General features: G+C 42.8%; 1 protein-coding gene across 5 annotated transcripts in view; it reads left to right on the forward strand.

Moving 5' to 3' along the window:
* Positions 1-13,331, forward strand: part of trim66 (tripartite motif containing 66) — a 239,686-nt gene that overhangs the window by 78,623 nt on the left and 147,732 nt on the right. The window contains exon 1 of one of the 5 annotated variants that reach the window (XM_048545260.2): positions 2,351-2,436. The exons of the other annotated variants lie outside the window; for them this stretch is intronic. The gene's annotated coding sequence lies outside the window, so the exon portion shown is untranslated. Of the gene's footprint in view, positions 1-2,350; positions 2,437-13,331 lie in introns of those variants that run through there. 5 annotated transcript variants of the gene reach the window in all.

The following is a 13,331-nucleotide window of genomic DNA, read 5'->3' on the forward strand; positions in this document are numbered from 1 at the left end:
TATAATAGCTGATTTTTAAAATTGATTCTTTTCGCTTTTAACTTAGGTTTTCATATTCTCATCTGTTGACAAAGTGCTCTCTCTGAGCTCAAACTCACCGGTACCAGTTTTACTGCCATTGCTCAGTTCATGCTATCAAACATAGTCATTTCTCTGTCCCCAAATTTAGTTCCACATTCTGCCTATTTTGTATTCACCAGAATCCGCTCTCAGGTGCATACAGCTGGTGCCTTTCTTGCTAGCTTGAAGCAGCACCTTGCACTATCAAGTAAATTAGCACATTTTGGAACATGACAAATAAAACTGTCACTATTGGCAGAAACTGCAAACTAGCTGATCCCCTCCGCATACACCCAGACAGTTGGTTGATTGGTATGTAGTATCACTTTAATGTGCTGCTGATTCTCCCTTTTTCTTTTGATTTCCTCCCTACGCTAATACATTGCTAATAGGCTTGTGTTTATGTTCATTTTTAGATGCCTCACTGATTTCACACAGCTAATTTAGACTTGTACAGCCTATGGTATAACTGCAGTGTGTATTTAACAGCCATTGATATAGATGCATTAGCTTATTAACACAAACGTGTCCAGCATGACGACTCCTGCATTGTGATGACATCCTCTATTTTGTATCCTTTTTTCTCCAATGCATTATGTATGACTGCTAACATCTATGAAATGATCCGTTCCCTACCTGACCTCATTCAGTTCTGCCCAACAATAGGGAAGGGGCCAGTTGTAAAGTTTTTGAGTCACTTGGGAGAATTTGTGTAAGGGTTTTAGAACCCTGGAACAATCTTGCAAATGGTGTTATGGAGCGGCTCCACACTGGGCATAGAGAACACAGTGCAGATAGTATTGAACAAAAGAGAAACATGTAGTGAACATGTGGAGTATACCAACTAGTGTTAGGCTGTAAAGTTTAGAGAATCGTCTTTCTATAATATAACAATAAGATTAGAGCCTGGTGTATATATCTGAATATCACATATGGTAGTGTTTAGTTTCAATACATAATAAACAGTGTTATAAGGAAGCCAAAGCCTGCAGATGTTTCTTGACCTTGCGTTCTCCTTAGCCAGTCTGTCTTTTCCATGTTCATGAGTTTGAGTTTATCAAATCATAAAACAAAAAGGATGACTGAAGAGGAGTTCGAAAGGGAAATGCAGTGAGAATTTCAGTTAATTGGAGAATAGCTCTGTTCAGTGAGGACTAAGGGATATCCTGGCATCAATGGAACTTGGGAGAACCTATGAACCAGGATACTTTAATACAGCTGTGAGTGTTGGCTAAAAAGCTCATGGCAGTGTTAGGTGGATGCAACTGAAAATCATAGTTTAGAAGAATCCACTGAGAGTATTTGTTTGGTGAAGGTTACTATTCATCAAAAGCTGGAGTTGTCTGTGAGGGAGTTTAGTTTCCAGAGTCTAGGAGAGTGTAGGCCTAAGGAAGGAAGGTGGTCACCCAGCATGGAAGCAATAGGTATACAGTCCAGGATGGAGCAGCTCTTAAGAGGGAGTTTTGAGTTCAGGTCCACGGACATGAAGAATTGTAATTCCCTGTGAAGTCTTGCTGAGATTTAATTGTGATTTTCATGTCTTGTGAATTGCTGAAAAATCCACGGGGTCAGTCTTGATCACACTTGCTGTTTGTGTGCTGTGGGGTTTTGAATCGCACTCTATTGCCCATACGAGCCTTGTTAATTCTGGGTGTTGTTCATGTAGTTTGCTCATTATTATTGTTCTAACAGTAAAGTTTATTGTTTGTTCAACATTGTGGCATCTTGTGGTTTTGTTCTGTTACTAATCCCCTGAAACTCTCTTTGCTTACTTGAAAAATAGGAGTTATTGTTCCTTAGCTGGACTGTAACAATGTCCTCCATTTCCAAAGGACTTTATCAAATGAGATTCGTTGCCTTTCTGTCCACAAGAGAACTGCAGAATAATACATTTGTCTGGAAATCTCTTGCTTCTGGTTATATTTCCCAAATTGTATGCTAGGCGTTTTCAGTCCTACATTGTATTAAGTATCCCCCAACACCCGCGGTACAGTATTTTTGCTTTAACTGATTTAAACAGACACTTGGATTTTTGTCCCACAAAGATTTGCATCTATGATAATTCTGTCATTTTTTTTCCCATTTTTATTGTGGTATAGTATTCATGTAATAACAAACTGTGCCATTTACCAGCATGACAGCACCGTGCAGTAATTTTGAGTAGCAACGTTTATTCCATTTTTAGATACGAACCCAAAGGAGTTGTTTCCCATGATCCTAAAGTACAGGTGCAATAAACAGCTTTTTCCATCAATTATTTCCAGTTGAAAGGTAACCTGAAAATAGAACAGGCTGCAACTGCAAGCAGTGGTAACACACCAAGTCATGATACAAAAGATTAGGTTTCTCCATACCTATCAGCAGTTACAATAGAACGTGAGTATCCAGTCTAATGGGGAAATGGAAAGCCTGAAATGGATTTTTTTCCAAATTTAGCAATCTGTTTTGTGTTTCAATTATGACTAATAGTATGCAGATGTTGGTTTTCTTTCAAAGAGTTGTGTAAACACCATGTTCCTAACTAGGTAGTTTTAATTTGTGCCTTGATGGGCATATTTGACTAAATATGTTGCGTCTCAGCCCGTGTTCTAGATTTGTAGTCCACACTTGATTTGGCAATCTTCAAGGGCATGGTATTCCTTCAATTAACCTCTAGGTATGTGCCTTAACTGGAAAAACTAGAACTGAAGTGGCATAATTAAAATGGGAGGCATAGAAAGACCATTAGTTCTGTTGTCAACATATTTTTGGATTCTATTTCTTTACTGTACATGTTGTATTTTTTAAAATATAAACAAAATTTAGTCTTTTTAAAACGCCCCCTTTTGATTGGCCTCAAAAGTATGTGTTAGATTCAGTTCCGCATGAAGGCGACAGCAGATTAATCATGTGAGTTGAACTGCTGTCGAAGTTAATGTGAGATTTAACCATTTGGGTTGGAGTTAGGCCTTCCTGGACAAGTAAGCCAACTTTTTATCAAAACTGATCCAAGTGGTCCCAAAGGGATTCTGTTTACCCTGTCCCAGTTTGCTCTCTCCCTTCTCTCCTAACTCTCAAAGCAACATAGCCTCTGGATTCACTGTGATAAAAAGCATGAGGGGATGTTGCTTAGAATCTTCAGCATTTGGTCTTTGTTTAGTTGTTCATGGGATGACAGTGGCACTCGCAAAGTATCACTCCAATCAGTTTCCCCTGATTCCCATTGATTTCAGTTTTGCAAGAATTCCTTTAATCTTGTAGTTGAATTATAACTGCTAAAGACAGATTAAAACATCTTCAGATTGAACTGTTGAGTGGGCATCCATTTTGGTGTCCTCTTGAGCCCTGCAAACATGTACAAAACTGGGTTTCAGCCAAGTTGATTCACTTTACCTAATGTGAAGTGATGTCTGAGTGCAATGGATACAGCAAAGGCTTTTAGGCCTGATAACATTTCAGCAATTGTCCTAAAGCCTTGTGCTCCAGAAATGGCCTTAAGGTCAAATGTAATGATTCTCCACTCACGTCAGGGATTCGGTTTTACCAGCCATGAGTAGATCAAGACTGGAATGGTCCTAATTGAAGCAGATTTTTGTTGAATATGTGTCCCTTTGATATCGCTGTCGATGACGAGGTATATGCCACAGAACAAACCACCACCAGTCAGTGGCTGGAGTAGAGTACTGTGCTAATCCTCCTTTTTTGCTCTTTTAAACTAGTTACTTGTTCAGACGTATTATGACACACACACCCCCATGGCTGGTGCATCTTGAACCCATACCTTTTTGTCCCAGCAATAGGGCCACTATTAGTGCATTACAAGATTCCTTTTGATAATCCTCTACACTATGTTTTGGAAGAACAGAGAAAGGCTTTGCAGATATCTGAACTTGATTTCCTGTTTACTATGCAGCACTTTTAACTGACTCAGCCAAACATATGTATTTTTAATCAACTTGTTCAGATGTGTTATGACACACCTCTGTAGAAGGTTGGGACTTGAAACCAGACCTTCTGGCCCAGAGGTAGGAACACCACCACTGAATCACAAATTCTTAAGTATTTTGCAGCAACCTGTTCACTATATTTTATGACACATCCGAGGCAGATGGAACTAAAACCTGTACCACGTTACCATTAGATCCCTTCATAATCATGAATAGGAAAGGTTTTGAGGGATGTGGGCCAAATGTAGGCAAATGGGACTAGTTTAGTTTGGGAAACTTGGTCGGCAACGGTCTGTTTCTGTACTGTATGATTTTTGCATCCCTATGACCCTCCTTTCTATACTCTATCTAAATACCAGTTTGACGAAGGATGGTAGGGGATGAACCACTCGTGAGTCTTGATACTTAGAGGCACTTGGCTTAATCACAAGATGAAGTTTATTGCATGAAATCAATAGTTAAACAAAATTACTCGTATTACAGAGCCAAGATCTTGAGCTGATTCCTCTTTACTGACACAAGACGTTATAACATTATGCCAGTTTGAGTAAAGCTTAAATACAGTCTCCAAAGTTAACCCTTTCCAAGCTAATTTAATAGATGACACCCCCCAACGTATTACTAGTGAGGCAGAAGCTGACGAAATCCGATTTCTCCTGTTTTTGCTACATAGGACACATACTGGATAGATATCAATGATGTGCCTGTACGAGACTAGCTTAGCTGGAGATTATAGTACTCGCTTAGCTGTCTGGCTGTCACACTTTTTTTTTGTTTCTGAACTCAACCAACAATATCTCATATTTTGTTTCATTTCGTATATCAACCTTCCTCATGGCTATGATTGATTCTTTAACCAATAAGGCTACATCTCCATTCTTTTTGATTCCCTTCTCTATCCTTCCTGCAAGATCAATTTCTGAAGATGTTTAATTGCCATTTTGCCCCTCTTTTAAGCCAAATTACTTTTATACTGCCATATGTCAATCATACCTTTTTTTCAGTTTTCACTCCATCTATTTTTATGTCACCTTCAATCTTGGATATATTACATTTAACCCCAATGTCCAAGCCATTAATCCAGATTGTGAATAGCTGTAGCCTAAGCGCAGATCTTTGTGGAGCCCCACAAAATTTACAGCCTGCCAACCTGAAACTGACCATTTATTCATAATTTTTTGTCCATTAATCAGTTCTCAATCCATACCAGTATATTGCCCTTAATTCTATATACTTTAATTTTGTTGTGTGGGACATTTTTGAAAGCCTTTTGAAAATCTAAACATCTAAAATATAGATTGTCAGAAAACCTCTCAACAGCTTTGTGAAACAACACAATTTCCCTTCCATAAATCTTTGACTCAGCTTAATCCTGCCATTATTTTAAATGTGCTGTTATTGCATCCTTTGTGTCCAGCATTTTCCTGACAATTGTTTTTTGACTAATGGGTCTGAAGTTCCCTGTTTCCTCTCTTCCCTACTTTCCCAAATTAGGGATACAATTGCTACGTTCTGTTCTGCTGGGACCTTTCTAGAGTTTAGAGAATTTCAACAGATGAGGACAAATACATCTATTATCTCTACAGCCACCTATTTTCAAAACTCTGGGATGTAGATCATCAAATGCAATGATTTTTATCAAATTTCAGTCCCATTAATTTTCACTAGTGCTACTATTTTTATGCAGCTGTGAATATCTTGCAATTCTTTGCTTACACTAATCAATAGAATATTATTTCTCAGAAAATTTTAGTATTTTCCTCTGTGTTGACAAACTTAAGGTATTTGAAATATGAGGCTGGATGAACACAGCAGGCCAAGCAGCATCTCGGGAGCACAAAAGCTGACGTTTCGGGCCTAGACCCTTCATCAGAGAGGGGGATGGGGTGAGGGTTCTGGAATAAATAGGGAGAGAGGGGGAGGCGGATGGAAGATGGAGAGAAAAGAAGATAGGTGGAGAGGAGAGTATAGGTAGGGAGGGGATAGGTCAGTCCAGGGAAGACGGACAGGTCAAGGAGGTGGGATGAGTTTAGTAGGTAGGAGATGGAGGTGCGGCTTGTGGTGGAGGAAGGGATGGGTGAGAGGAAGAACAGGTTAGGGAGGCAGAGACAGGTTGGACTGGTTTTGGGATGCAGTGGGTGGAGGGGAAGAGCTGGGCTGGTTTATACTCTCCTCTCCACCTATCTTCTTTTCTCTCCATCTTCGGTCCGCCTCCCCCTCTCTCCCTATTTATTCCAGAACCCTCACCCCATCCCCCTCTCTGATGAAGGGTCTAGGCCCGAAACGTCAGCTTTTGTGCTCCTGAGATGCTGCTTGGCCTGCTGTGTTCATCCAGCCTCACATTTCATTATCTTGGATTCTCCAGCATCTGCAGTTCCCATTATCACCAACTTAAGGTATTTGTTAGTTTATCTACCATTTCTTGATTTTTTTTTTCCCCCCAGCCTAAATTCACCTGACTCAGCAAAAACAAGCAAGGGTTTTCCTTTTTACAGAGCAGTGGAATCTATTAGTTTCTGTTTGTTTTTCACTGCTCTCATTCTGTTTTCCCATTCATAATCTTTTCCTTGGTTTTTCTTCGCAGAATTCTAAAATTTGCCTCCCCCCCCCCCCCCCCCCACCATCGTTAGGTTTAATATATTTTTCTGTCTTTTTCCATTTTAATCCAATGCAACCCTTGAGTTCTTGTGTTAGCCATATATGGAACATATTTTTGCTGCTTTTTGTGCATTAAAGAGCAAAGAACAGTACAGTACAGGAACAGGCCCTCTGGCTCACTAAGCCTGTTCTGGTGCATGATATCTTTCTAAGCTAAAAACCAGTTAGCTTTACATGATCCGTATCCCTCTATCTCCTGCCTATTCATGCATCTTGTCAAGATGCCTCTTAAAATTGGTATTGTAGCTGCTTCTACCACTTCAGAGAGCACATTCCAGATAGTCAGTTTAAAAAACAAAAGTGCCTTTCCTCTTAAACGGCCCTTTACCTTTAAACCAATGTCCCTACTAATTGACATTTCTACCCCAGGGATGTCAGCTATTGCTGATCTATTATCAAACCTTTCAACATAACTTCCCAGTTCACATAGTCAATATGCCTTTGAGTTCATGGTTCCCAGTACTTAGACTGAGAACCTGAGATTCTGGTTGAACTACATCAGTACCACACTTTAAATGCTATCATATTATGGTCACTTATTCATCAGTTTTCATTTAGGACGATATTATGAATTGACCCTTCTTCCATTACTCAACACTAGATCTAAAATAGCCTGTTGCCTGGTTGGTTCTAAAACTATTGAAGTTTAAAAGGCAACTTCACTTTTTGAGAATTTATTCTTCCTAACATTAGTACTAATTGGGTTTACCTAGTCTGCATATAGATTAAGTCCCTCAACATTACTGCATTAAAGTTGTCACGCATTCCTCAATTTCCCCGATTTTTGTTTTTTTTAATGCTGTCATTCACACCATAACGCCACCAAAACAGCAGTGATAATGAATTTCTGCCATGGTTTTCTTTTGCCCTTTGTGGTTCCCTAGTTTTGCCCAAACTGATACTGCATCTTGAAGTTTAGAACTAAGGACATCTCTCACGAAAGTGTTATTGCCCCCTTTTAGTTAAGTGATGACCTGATATTTCCCTCCTTGCAGTCCTACCCAAATCTAATGTACCCTTGGATATTCCGGTTCAAATTTGGTTTCCTTATAGCCATATGAGATATGGACTCTGTTTGAGCTGACATTTCATCTATTTTATGTCTGTAACTTGAAACTTAAACACATGGAAGATCCAAAGTTCAATGAAGCAGGGATTCATTATTTTACTGGCACCAGGTCATTTACAAAAATCAAGGGGAATTCAAAAAGAAATTATTTACACAGAGTGAAGTTTACATTGGTTTGATGAATCTTTTGTTCACTCCTTCCTTCCCACGAGGCCGTCTCCTATCAAAGGCAATTTTTTTCAGAGGTGGTCAGTTCAAGTGTTTCAGTTGCGCTCTCTCTCACTTCTTACCACCTGATTTAGTGGAGGTCCTGGCACAACTTCTTGAGATCATCTGCTCAGTATCCCCCCTTGTTGTCACTACACCTGCTGGGCTTCTCAAAAATTCAGATGATGCACTCATGAATAAATGGCATGCAGAATATGACACATTAATGCTGAGACTGAAGGCTAGAAGCAGATGAGCACTCTCAGTAATTTCTGTCATGAAGCACATGGACATACACTTGCACCTTCCTGGCACTATCACTGATGGTGAACTGCCTGACGTGTGTTGCTAACTCTGCTCCTGAATAATCACCATTGGTGCTCTTGTATACCCCCGAACATAACACATTCCTGGGGACTGTGCTGTGATGCCATTGGCATAACAAAGGATCTAGGTTCTTCACTGACAGAGAAAACTATGAACAATGAGAAACAAACCTTTATCATAAACCCAAACTATGTCAGGCATCGGCACTAGGTGCCTTCACAAAACCTTTCTTCTTCTCTCCTTCCAGCAGTGCCTCACTGCACCCCCTGCTTGCAAATAATGGTGGAAAGAGCCTGCTCCATAGTGAAGCACGTTGGCCCTGATGTTTGGTGGTGTGAACCTAGGGCCATTGTCGTCTAGATGGACTATACATGCTGAGGGTCTTAATGCCTGAGGCAAGGTGACTCTTTCTAGCCTGAACTTCCAAGGCTCGGTCAGTGTGGAGACGGAGAACCTGGTCACTTCTGCAGTCTGCTGAGTGTACAAAGCTGAGGGAGCTGTGTGTGTGTGGTTCCACCTCTGCCTGGATAACTTTTGGCATCACCCTGTCTCTCCATGGGGATGGGGAACCTAGACTATGGCCAAAGGTCCCCATGCCTCTTCTCAGCCTGACTTTTGGTCTTGAGAGTCATTGGCTGGGATGGTGAAGTGCAGTTGTGCGTGACACTGCCGGCAGTCCTGAAGATCCTGGGACCTTCTCTCTAATCCAGCTACTAACCTGTTAACAGAGACAGCCACATGATGACTGGACTAGCTACATCACTCCAGCTACTCAACACAGTGAGCCATAACATTCCAAACATCTCCGAACATTTCCATGAATTCCCTCATTTCTGGAACCACAGTGTCATCTCACACTGCGAAATACGCAGATGCCTGGGATATATCTCCCATACCCACTTGCTCTACTGTGGTTATAAGGTCTTCAGCTGCCTCCCATCCCACAATCCCTTTACCTATTGAATCTATCAACATTTTGGAGCCTGGCAGGGCATGTCCAATGGTCAAACTTAAGAACGGTTTCTCCATGTGCTGAATGATTCTGCCTCTTGGGTTGCAGAGACTTCTGCTGGGGGAGATGGTTGCTTCTCAGCTGATGAGCTTAGCACACTGGTTACAGCTGGAAGACACAAATGCAGAAGGTGTTTTGCTCAATGGTTAGGGACCTCGTGCCTGATGTCTCACACTGACCACCTGGAGAATGGCAGCATTTCAGTAATACTACATGGTACTTAATTGATTGCCTGGATATGGATCTCTTTGCATCCCTACAGGAGCAGCCCCAGTTGTCTCCAGTCAGGATGATATCCTCTCCTCTTGGCATCCCAGTCCTCCCACAGATTTATCTTCACTCTGCCCTGTTGTGAGAAGTCTTTTCCTGTGATGATAAAGGTGATGAATAGGTTAAAATAAGTGGATAGCATGGCTGTTGATTGGAGATAATGGGAACTGCGGATGCTGGAGGATCCGAGATAACAAAGTGTGGAGCTGGATGAACACAGCAGGCCAAGCAGCATCTTAGCAGTATAAAAGCTGATGTTTCGGGCCGAGACCCTTCATCACGAAAGGAGATGGGGAGAGGATTCTGAAATAAATAGGGAGACAGGGAGAGGCAGACTGAAGATTGATAAAGGAGAAGATTATGTAGAGAGGAGAGTGTGGGTGGGGAGGTAGGGAGGGGATAGGTCAGTCGAGGAGTACGGACAGGTCAAGGGGGCGGGATGAAATTAGTAGGTAGGAAATGGAGGTGGCCCCGCAGCTACCTGGAATACACCTTCTCCTACCCACCTTCCTGCAAAAATTCCACCCCCTATTCCCAATTCCTTTGCTTCCGCCGGATCTGCTCCCAGGATGAAGCATTCCACTTCTGTACGTCCCAGATGTCCTTGTTCTTCAAGGACCGCAACATCCACCCGCTGCAGTAGTCAAGAATGCCCTCGACCGTGTTTCCTGCAACTCCTCCCTCACAGCCCACTCACGCAATAACTGCCAAAAGAGAATCCCCCTAGTCCTCGCATACCACTCCACCAACCTCTGGATACAGCACATCATCCTCCGACACTTCTGCCATCTACAATCCAATCGCAACACCAAACATTTTTCCAACACCCCCCCCCCCCCCCCCCCCCGTCTGCCTTCCGGAGAGACCACTCTCTCCGCGAATCCCTTATCCGCTCCACACTCCCCTCCAACCCCAACACACCCGGCACTTTCCCCTGCAACAGCAGGAAGTGCTACACTTGCCCCCACACCTCCTCCCTCACCCCCATCCTGGGCCCCAAGCAGATGTTCACCTGCACTTCCGCCAATGTGGTATGCTGCATCCGCTGTACCCGGTATGGCTCCCTCTACATTGGGGAAGCCGAGCGGAGGCTTGGGGACCGCTTTGCAGAACACTTACGCTTGGTTTGCAATAAACAACTGCACCTCCCAGTTGTGAACCACTTCAACTTTCCCCTGCCATTCCTTAGATGACATGTCCATCCTGGGCCTCCTGCAGTGCCATAATGATGCCGCCTGTAGGTTGCAGGAACAGCAACTCATGTTCCGCTTGGGAACCCTGCAGCCCAATGGTATCAATGTTGATTTCACCAGCTTCAAAATCTCCCCTCCTCCCTCTGCATCCCAAATCCAGCCCATCTTGTCCCCGCCTCCCTAACCTGTTCTTCCTCTCACCTATCCCCTCCTCCCACCTCAAGCCGCACTTCCATTTCCTGCCTACTAATCTCATCCTGCCCCCTTGACCTGTCCGTACTCCGCGGACTGACCTATGGCCTCCCTATCTCCCCACCGATACTCTCCTCTCCACCTATCTTCTCCTCTATCCATCTTCAGTCCGCCTCCCCCTCTCTGCCTATTTATTTCAGAATCGTCTCCCCATCCCCCTTTTCTGTTGAAGGGTCTAGGCCCGAAACGTCAGCTTTTGTGCTCCTAAGATGCTGCTTTGTCTGCTGTGTTCATCCAGCTCCACACTTTGTTATCTTAACATGGCTGTTGATACTGGTGCATGTGGGTGAAAAGTGTTGATGTTCTGAGGGAGTGAGAAGGCAATGTGGAGGGGAGGCAAGATTAGTGTTGTGAGAGGATGGGCTTAAGGGAACAGTGTGAAGGAAGATGTTTCATATAACAGTAAGTGTTACAACAGAACCAGTGGTGGGAGGTCAGCGTAGTAGCAGAAACTGAGTGAGTGTGAAGCAACAGTGAGCAAAGCATGCTACTTATCCAAGCAGCACAGAAGGTCATTGAACTTCTTTCACTATTGCTGCCCAATCCACCAAACCTTGAACGGGGCACTGATTCCGGTAGTGATGTTTGACCAGGCAGACTTTGTACAATGGCACAGCCTCCCCTTTCTGTACGCTGGGAACAGAATGGCCCTCTTGTGTACCACACTGTTAACCAGTGGACCTCCCAGGTCTCTGGGGAACCTCTGTGCCAACTTGATCTTGTCAGCCATCTCCATACAGTCATAAGCAAGGCAGATCCAAAGCTCCTCCAGGTGCATTGCAGGCTGCCGACAATGTCACAACTGCAAGAGCTGTTGGACTTATGGCAGATGTCCAGTGAGTGGCAAGCTTTTCTGGGAGTTGTGTATGGGAAAGTTGGACAGCAATGTGATATCTTTAGTTAGCAACTAAAAGTTTCTCTTTCTATATTTCCATTCTTCAAATAATTACCATAGAACAAAATGAAAGTGGCAGTATGGGCATAAAGCTGGATAACAAACAGAGTCTTCACAACTGGTTCACAAATTGCATGAAGGTATGTTGTGGGATACTGAAGGAGTCCGTATTCAGATTAATGCTATTCTTCATCTATATTTTAATTTTATTTGATTTATTGTGGTCACATATACCTAAGTACAGTGGAAAACATTGTTTTGCAAGCAGTACAAGCAGATCTTGGCAAACAAGCACATACAGATCATATGGTGCTTAGACAGACCAATGCATACAGGTTACAATTGCACAGGAAATGCACAAAACGATCAACTTTAGCAAGGTCAATTTGAAGTTAGAGAGGTCCATTCAGCAGTCTTATAATAGCTGGGAAGAAGCTGTTCTTCACCCTGTTGGTGTGTGTGTTCAGGTTTCTGTATCTTCTGCCTGATGGAATAGGTTGTAAGAGAACATTACCAGGGTGGGAGGAGTCTTTGGCAGTCTTTTCGCGGCAACGAGAAGTGTAAATGGAATCCATGGATGGGAGGTTGGCTTCTGTGATTGTGTGCACAGCCCAGAGCATCTTCTGTAGTTTCTATGATCTTGGGCTTAGCAGTTGTCATACCAGGCCACTGTGCACCCACATGCTTTCTATGGTGCATCTGTGAAAATTGGTGGACATACCAAATTTCTTAAGCCGCCTGAGGAAGAAGAGGCTAAGTTGTGCTTTCTTGATCATTGCATCCACATGGGAATTCCAGGACAGATTGTCGGATATCATCACTATGAGGATCTTGACGCTCTTGACCCTCTCTGTCTCTGCTTTTGTTGATGTCGCTGAAGGTATGTCCGCTTCCTTCCTGAAGTCAATGATGAGTTCTTTTGTTTTGCTGACATTGACTGATGATTTTGAACATACGCTTATTCAAATTTTCTCCCAACCACCTTTTCACTAAGTAGAACCATACCACATTTGTGCTGATATATCATCATAACGTAATTCATTTCCGAAGCCATTTTCATTAATAATTTTCCTACTCTGGCTCATGTTCTTAGTGTGTGAGATGGAAAGCATGTACCCGTGAGAGACCTAGATAGCCCGGCTTCATAACACATCGTCTATACCAAGGTTGACTGGCTAACTGGTATCAGCAAGGGTACAGGCTAGGTAGCAGGTATGGGCTTCTGAAAGAGGTTAGCTTGCTGATGCTACCCTATAATCCGTTGAATTCCATTTTAAAATGAAGGGGTACATTGCAGTTATTGTAGCTGCATGCACACATTGGAAAGCAAATCCTGTCATTTAGATTTGGATCAACATCACTCTGCTGATCTTCACCGACAAGGTTAGCTTCTACGTTGAACCACATTGAAAACAACATGTGCTATCAGTGTAGCAACAATACTCTGCAATCCTAACTGGTG

This window comes from Stegostoma tigrinum, chromosome 17 (assembly GCF_030684315.1).
Source record: "Stegostoma tigrinum isolate sSteTig4 chromosome 17, sSteTig4.hap1, whole genome shotgun sequence".
Taxonomy (NCBI): Eukaryota; Metazoa; Chordata; class Chondrichthyes; order Orectolobiformes; family Stegostomatidae; genus Stegostoma; species Stegostoma tigrinum.